The following is a 6125-nucleotide window of genomic DNA, read 5'->3' on the forward strand; positions in this document are numbered from 1 at the left end:
CACTGAGTACCTTACTGAGTCATTCCAATGAAACCAATCGCACTCCAACGGTGGCAGGATGGGATCCTTAATGAAGGCCAGGGCTCTTGAGGTGCTCATTCAATTCTGCTCCCTCTTTGATTTGTCCTGTCCTCTCGACATGCCCTCAAGTGTTCCCGTCACCCTCAAGAGCCTGTGGTTTTGGTTGGTTGTTTCTTCCTCTGACCCAGAATGTTTACTCCAAACACACACACAGGCTGAGCCAAGAGGAACATTTAAGACCAGTGACCAGCATCAGTTGCTCATAGAGGAACATCTTTGCACCTTTGTCTGCCTCCTGCCTGTTTAGGAACTTGAAACCTAATCCTCCTTGGCCCGGGGCCAGTCGTCCCAGGAACTGAGGAGTTACTTGAAAGAGATTGTTTCATCTCAGGTTCCAGATCCGTTCTGAAAACTTGGCCAAGGGAGAGATCTTGGCACCACTGCTTAGAAGTGCAACTGTGGGAAAGAACCTGTATAACTGACTTCTGATTAAATTCCCTGCAACGTGCCTCACGCTGAGCTCAGAGAGGGACAAGTTAAGATGGGTGTCTATCCATAGTAATAGGGAGTCTGCCTGAATGATTAGAGCAGGATGTTGAAGGTCAGCACTACTGGGGTCTATTCCTGATCCTTTCCCTGATACCCCCCCTTAAACAAGTCACTTAACTTCCATTTCCCATCTGTCTAATGATGCTCACCCACCTCTATAAAAGTGTTTTTAACCTGGCACATAAAAGCATTAATGATCAGGTCTGATTACACATTAAACCGCCACTACAGTGTATCCACCAGCTCATGGTTCCGCACTGGGGTGAAGGGAAACGTTTGTCAAGGATAGCAGGGAAAACCCTGACCCTTCCAAAGTGGGAGTGGGCTTCCACCTCCCCAGAAAGCAAGAGAAACCCTTATATTTTTAAGATCTCACCTAAAGGGCCACCCCCTCTCACACACTAAGCCTCTCCCAGGGAGGATGGACTTGTGATTGGGACTGGAACTCAGAAGACGTAGGGTCTGTTCCCGGCTCTGACACAGGCCTCCAGTATGACCCAGGGCATGTTGCTTGCTTTCCTCTGTTGCCCATCTGTAAAATGGGGATAATGATACTTCCCTACCTCACTGGGGAAGGGGGGGTTGTAGGGATAAGTTCATCCTTTGTGAGGCGCTCAGATATTACAGTGGTGGGGCCGTAAAAGTACCTAGAAAGCAACTTTAGCTCCAGGAGCTTTGTATCTTCCTCGAATGCAGCTGTGGCTTGTTGCCTGACCCTTTGGAAGGGTGGTAATGTTTGGATTGATGGCCAATTGATCTGACTGAGATAAAGTTCTTCCTGCCCCTGCCTCCCCCCACCCGCCGAATCCGGCCACGCAGAACTAGCACTATGGAGTTCAATATCTTGTGAGGAGTTTCGGGGTGGATGACAAGGACACTCACACTGAGGGCAAAGGAAAACCTTTGATATCTTTATTAAATTACTGGGTAAAGCTAGAAAAGATCCAAGCCACATAGGAATAATACAGTATCAGGGTTATCTTGTTATCTGTGGTATCATTCTACACATAGGCTCTTAGAATTGCATATTCATTACCCTTGGTTGAGGACCGGGTGGTAAGAGACAAAGGGACCAGCCTTGTCTCTGGCATTCCACGATGGCCGATGGTCCAAGTTCCTCAGCAAGTCGAAGGAGTAGAAGAGTAGACAGCAATGGAAGAAGCCCAGGAAAGAACAAGCCCCGGACTACATGGTGACTGCCTTTTATAGGGCCTGAGCATTGTCTGCTCCTGCTTGGGTCCTCCATGCCCATATTTCACTGACGTAATACAGAGCTGCACTTATTCTGTAGGTTAACAGATTGATACGTGTAGCTGCCGTTTCAGCTCACAATCAGACCGTCAGCCCTTGCTCAAGCGGACTGGCGGTTCTTGCTTCCATGTTCCTTGCGCTCACTCTGACTGGAACCTTCTAACTTCTACTACTGAGCAAGCTCTCCTTAGTTTCCAACATCGAAAGGTAACCAGTGGGCCATGAATCTATGCCAAGGGTTTCAGCCTACTTAACCGCACTTATGCTAACTCATGCTTCAGCTAATGTCTTACAGGATACGGGCCAGCAGGCTTCTTGCGTTACGGCTGATTGTAATGAAAGCAGCTACCTATAATGAAGGCAAGCCAGTGAATATAATAGGCAAGCTTGCCTTATAGGCTACCGGATGAGCTGTCTTTCCTAGGGTTTAAACCTGTGGAGGCAGGGAATTCAAGAGGGTTAAAAACGGATGCCAGAAACAAGTGGCTGTGAAAAAACCTGATGCAAAAGTTCCCCTTTGCAGATAATTAGCAGAGTCTGGCTTCAGACAGCTCTCTGCACCTCAGATAGCCAGAATATCTCTCCAGCTGTGGGTTGGGCGGTAAATACACTGCTGGTGAGATGTATTTCATGCACAAGCCTCTTGGGTCTGGTAGGTTTTTTTTTTTCTTTTTCTGGATTTCTTAGACATTACAGGGGTGGCCCTCGGAGGAGGAGGATGGAATGAAATCCAGCCTTGTCCCTCCAAGTTTATGAGTTGCTCCAGGGGCCACCCTGTTAATTTAGCACCAAGAGCACTGGTTAGGAAGGGGGGGAAGGTGTTATTAGCTGTTCTTTCATTAACTTCATGCCGACGTCCCACTGTCTTCACCTCAGTTGATCTATGAAAGGTAGCACTGCAAATAGCTAGAGGCAGAAAGGACTTCTGCTGTACAACTGGACCACCTTTTTTCCCTGCCCTGCAAATCCATTTTTTTGCCGTAAAAGGCAGGTTCAGGTCGATGGAAACAATTTGCAAATTTCAGGCTGGTTTTGGTGACTAACAAAGATCTGGAAAGTTCAAAGGATTAGACTTTGGTTTAGGTTTCAGAATTTGACTCGGGTTTATAAAGTCAAGGTTAAAAAACCTTGAAAACAAAACAGTTGGGTTGACCCTAAATGGTTGGGTTTTTTTGGTGGGTTTTTTTTTTTTTTTACCTTTTCATTTTGCTGCAAAAATGTTTTAAAAAAATTGTTTTGTACCAACCAGAGCCAAAAAATCGTTATTTCACACCATTCTATTCTGCTGTGCTCCAGAGCATGCTTCCAATACTGGCAAGGCAGGGCTCTGCTGCTGGGGTTTGTGCAAGTGAACAAGCTATGCATATGTCTGCACTACATAGTAACCTCGGGTCCATGTGAGCCATGCCTGCAGACCCATTCTTTCTGAGCTCGCACTTCAGGATCCACACTGCATTGTTGTGTTGTGAGCCTGATATCTATGCTGACGCATCCATGCACAGCTATGCAGACACGGAGGGCAGGGTTCTGAGGGCCCTAGCTAGCTGCAGCCACTCTAGGGCTTGGTTAATGCTGTCTTGCGGGAGCATTTTTCTGTCCATCCCACAGCACTTGACCAGAAGTGCTCTTTGCCTGCCATCACATCCCGCTGAGCCATTTTGGGGGTGGGCACGCTCCCTGCAACCTGCTAGCAACCTGGATCCAGCCCTTGTGGAAGACCAACTTCTGCTGACGCTTTCACACCGATTGGGGGAATCAGCCAGAGCCTTTGTGAGAGACACTGGTGGACATCTCGCGGTGGTATTTGTCCGGTCGAAAGCCCCTCTCGGAGGGAGGCGCAGACATGGCATTCATGACCCGGCTGATGCTGCTTGTATGGTAGCCCCCAGCTATGCTAGGCTGCATGGTAAACAGTCACTGTAGCTCAGGGCTGGATTGTGCCTGTTAGGCCAGTAGTGGGGTGAGGCTGCATCCCTACAATGGGAACACAGGAGGCCATGCTGCCTCAGGGAGAACTGGGGGGAGGGGGGCTGCTTTGTGCCGCATGCAGCCACTGTTGCACTCCCATTGTAGAGCTCAGCTTATTCCCCTTTACAGCCAGCTCAATTTGCTCATTGGTGCATGGGGGGGGAGCCAAGACTCTGCCTTTTTGGCCCCCCTCTCTGCTCCCTTTTGTGTGGCTCCAGAGCAGCAGAGTGGGGCCGACGTTCTGTTTGGTCTTCACATGAGCCTTGTCAAGTGGTTGCTGGGAGAAAAGTTCCTTGCCACACCCAGCTAAAGGCCGGCAGAACATAGCCCCTGGCCCAGCAGCTGTCCTCAACACAGCACCCCGCTCTGCCGCTGGGATCGGACCTATGCTCAACAGCAGGATAGGACTGGAGAGAAAAGAGAGGCCAAGCCAGCCCCCACATATTAAAGGGCTGTTCCCTCCCAGCTCCGCTCTCCCCCCCCGAAATACACATGGAGCTGGTGTCTCACCATTCTGAAGGGGCTCCACCGGGTGTCACAAGGCTCCAGAATCATGTGACTCTACTTTCCTGCCCCTTTGGAAATACACCAGCCAGGCTTGGGGGCCATGGTTTTGCTCCGGCCAGGCCAGGCTTTGGCGGAATGTGCATCTTCACCTGTCCACGGGCGCCACTGAAATGCAGCATGTCAGGACCACATCCCGCTGCTGCTCTGTCCGCTCCCACTCGGAGAGCTCCGTTGTTACACACCCCTGTGCAGTTTATTTATATTTGCTCTTTCCGCCACCTGACTGAGCCATACACCGTATTGTTCACGGTTTCTTTCTCCTCAGTTCTCTGCCACGGAGAGGAACAAGATCTCTCCGCCCAGAGAGCCGTCCTGGTTCTGCTAACCTGCGTCTCTCTCCCCTACGCGCCCTTCCTGCACTGCCTTATACCTCCTGTGTTAAGGGACCAGTTGGCTCGTTAATTCTCCCCCAGCCCATTCTAATCCATTCATTGCCCCCCCATCATGCCCACCCTGGGAGGAATTAATTGGGGCTTAAGTGACCAGGGTACTGACTCATCTTTGATTCCAGCACACAGTCACAGTAACCCTGATCCCCGCCCGGATAACTAGTCCACAGGACGCATCCCAGACCGGTCCTACCTAGTGTGAGCTGGGAAGGAGCCCCAGGGTGCAAAGGAGGAACATTCATGCCCTCCTGTCCTTCCTTTATCTCTTCCCCTCCTGCCCTCTCCTTTATCTCTCTGAGCCAGCTTTATTTGTACTGTGCCAGCCCATGACCTTTCATTGTGAGCCCCTCAGGGTAGAAACTTGTTTAGCACAGCTCACCTAGTGCAAAGGGCAGCTCCAAGTAAATAAATAACAGTGCAGGGTCCAGTTATCCAGAGTTAATATTTTTAGTTCCTCCTTTTTTAACTGTAATTTACTTGCATCCAAAGTGCTAAATATTGTGAAATCAACATTTACAGCAAAACTATTTCCTTAGCATCCCGGACATTGTGTGAAGAAACCCTTCCTTTCTACACGGGGTTTTGTGTTTCCTGCTCCAATAGTTAATGCTGTGCCCTTTGATTAGTCAAGAATTGTCCATCCCCCACTGACCTAAATCTATTTCAGCTCCTTATTTATTAATCACCCTAGTATCCGCCGTGGCCACATGTGGGGCCTGATTCTTCACGGTGTTGTGCCATCATTTATGGGACACTGCAACGGCCAGACGGGATCAGAACATTGGCCCATCAAGGCTGGTATCTGTTCTGGCTCTCCATACTGCACCTGGCCGATTGTGCGGGTAGGAGAGATTCCTTCCTGACCCCCTGTTGTGATCAGCTGACACCCTGGTGCATGAGGTTTCTTCTCCCTAATCCATCGCTGCAGATAGTATTGTTGGTCGTAAAAAATTATCCAGCCACGTTGTTTGTTTCTAGGAATGAAACTGTACAGTTTCAGTGTGGAAGATAGGAAGTGCCAGACTGGAGCAAACCCAAGAACCATCTAGTACAGTATCCTGTGTGACAGTGGCAGCAACAGATGCTTCAAGAAGATGTAAGATTCCCACAGTAGCATCTATGAGATAATCTCCCCGCTCCCAACATTAGGTCTCATCCTGATCTCTAATAGTTTCTATCTCTTCAATCATTTTAGTTAATTATGTAGCTCTGGGTATTCTTGTTATCCAGTCCCTTTCTGAATTGTGTTAAATTATTGGCCTCTGTGACTTTCAGTGGCATTGAGTTCCACAGTCTAATTATGCCGTTCATTTTCAAAGGTGCTGAGTACCTGCAATTCCCATGGATCTGGATGGGAATTGTGGGTGTTCAGCACCAACG

The 6125-nt window shown here is 49.1% G+C and overlaps 1 long non-coding RNA gene across 1 annotated transcript; it reads right to left on the reverse strand.

The window, feature by feature from the left end:
* Positions 1-1461: 1461 nt before the first annotated feature.
* Positions 1462-5129, reverse strand: LOC122463878. Its single transcript, XR_006287583.1, has 2 exons — positions 4300-5129; positions 1462-1855 (listed from the first exon to the last, which is right to left on the reverse strand). It is a non-coding gene; the product is annotated as an uncharacterized LOC122463878 (long non-coding RNA).
* Positions 5130-6125: the final 996 nt, after the last annotated feature.

This window comes from Chelonia mydas, chromosome 26, assembly GCF_015237465.2.
Source record: "Chelonia mydas isolate rCheMyd1 chromosome 26, rCheMyd1.pri.v2, whole genome shotgun sequence".
Lineage (NCBI taxonomy): Eukaryota > Metazoa > Chordata > Testudines > Cheloniidae > Chelonia > Chelonia mydas.